This window comes from Sinocyclocheilus grahami, unplaced genomic scaffold (genome assembly GCF_001515645.1).
Source record: "Sinocyclocheilus grahami isolate Dianchi unplaced genomic scaffold, SAMN03320097.WGS_v1.1 scaffold6030.1, whole genome shotgun sequence".
In the NCBI taxonomy this organism is placed as follows: domain Eukaryota; kingdom Metazoa; phylum Chordata; class Actinopteri; order Cypriniformes; family Cyprinidae; genus Sinocyclocheilus; species Sinocyclocheilus grahami.
In genome coordinates, this window is record NW_015510561.1 from 9,518 (window position 1) to 11,863 (window position 2,346).

Below are 2,346 nucleotides of genomic sequence, written 5' to 3' on the forward strand. Positions count from 1 at the left end.
AATTAGTCAACCTGATGCTGTTCTAAAGCCATATTAGGCTACCTTTTTTTGGATCACAAAAGAAGATTAAAAAGAAAATGCTTGCACTTGTCCAATTAATAAATTGTAAACTTTTTCAATATTTTTACAAAGATGAAATTATCCCATGCAACTCATTCCATAGTCAAAGTGTTCTGAAGGCATACGGTATGGTAGGGTTAGCCGAGAAACAAAACGAAAATGTAATCTATTATTATGCAAAAAGTATTATGCGTTCAAGAAATTAACAGATATGTCTGTGATTGGCTATTGTTCAACGCTGCAAATAGGTTTCTGCAATATCAGATGGGGCCCCCTGATTACCCGGGGCCCTAAGGGGCCGCTTACCTCGCTTATTGGTTAAGTCCGCCCCTAGCTGTACTGTAATCTGATGTTTTTCGTCGCTGGTTCTGCATCTGCCGGTGCAGTGTGAACTAGCCTTTAGTAAAGCTGCATGCTATCCAGACTGGGTGTGCGAGGATGTACAAAAGTGTTTGTGGATTCACAGCCACAATCACTGTTGCATAAGAAGCAAGAAGGGAAGTAGTGCCAGTGTTGATCATTTTTGTTATTTAGAGTCTGTTATTAGGTTAGTCTGTGATCAAGGAAACATCTACTCGTATTGCCAGGAGCTTGCATTACAGTTAGAAAAAAACGGATGGATTAAAAGAGAGTGAAGAACTCACCATCTTAGTGAACATAATCCTGACAGAGCTACATTTACCCCAGAAACTTGCCTGTGGAGAGCTTCCACAGCTGTCTCCTCACCTGATCAGCTGTGTCTGAGAAGAATGAGTGCAGGAACTTAGGGTATTTTGTCATCAGAAGACCATGCATTAGAAGAGACCTTCACTAATACTTTGTAAAATCCATTAAGGAGAGGATTACAGGATGCTCAAGGGGTAGTTTTCAAACAAACTTATGTTGCCTACCTTGTGGTTGCTGTGTCACCAAAAGTGAGGACACATTTGCTTAGTTAAGGTAGCTGGAAGTAACTCTACTTTTAAGTTTTAGTGTCTGTGTGCAACTTTGATTGTAATGAATGAAAAGCATTGTTGAGAAGGTTGTCACATGAAAGTAAGGCATATTATAAAAGTTTTCAATTAACTACAGGACTTGGAGGTGTTCACACAGGGGATGACGAAAGCAGACAAAAGGTGAGGTATTTCTTATTTTTTTAAACGAATTTCAGCAAATGCAAAAACTCATGCCTTTAATACCATTTTGAATGTTGTGCTGTGATTTCCAGACACTACCTACTCTATGTTCAAAGTCACCTAAACATCTTGCTCCGCTGGACAATATATACAGGAATGGCTCTGCACGTTCAAGTCTTGAGCACCCACTGCTCTTAAAACAAAGTAGCATCTTGCCCATCTCATCACAGTCCAGGAAAAGACTGGAAAGGATCTCCAGGCCGTCTTCCAGAAGATCCAGAGGCACCAGAGCAGGCAGTGAAGAGAGCAACTCCTGCAGCAGTAGTAGCCAAGAAGAGGATGAGACGGTGCCTCAAGATACACACAAGATTCATGTGGGCTTAGATAAGTCACTGAATCTGGAACTGGGGACCTATTTGGATTTTCAGGACTTTGTCAGTTCAGTAATACACAATACTAGAAAAGGTATAACTTCAGACAACAAGGAAGGCTATACATCTATCAAATCATTGACTGTCAGGGAAGTCGAGGATGAAATAAGATGCAAGTGTACTAAAACAACTGAAAACTCAGAGGAATTTCTGAGTAAGTCCCCAACCATGGACTGCTGCTCTGTCTCTGAAGAACCCCAAAGCATAATCAGACAAACACAACCTATAGACAGAGGAACCTGTTTTATTGCAGGTGAGAAGCACCTCGCCACTGTGGATACTGATGTAGTAGAACAAACTTCACATGAAAAGAACAAACCAGTTAAGATGATCAAAATAAATGACAGTAAAGGCAAAACATCTATTCAGACAAATCAGTCATTCAATGTTCTGGCACACAGAAAACAAAGTACTGTTAAAACCACAAGGAAGAGGATAAATTCACCAATTCACTCAAAGGTGCAACTCAGAGAAAGTAAACCCACCAGCCTAGTTATTGCAGGAGAGTCTAACAACAAATATTTGCCAAGAGCACCTTGTAAAAAAACTGCACATGAAGCACTAACAGCAAGGGGGGTCTCTGAACCTTTTCAACACATGAAGTTGAGTGATGACAAGAAAGTAAGCAGTAAGAGCCAAAACCAACTTCACAGAGATCTAAGAAGTGCAAAAGCATCCAAAAAGCCAGTAACAGGACCAGTACAGCGAACAAGGTCTGCCGTGGATTATGTCACTTACAA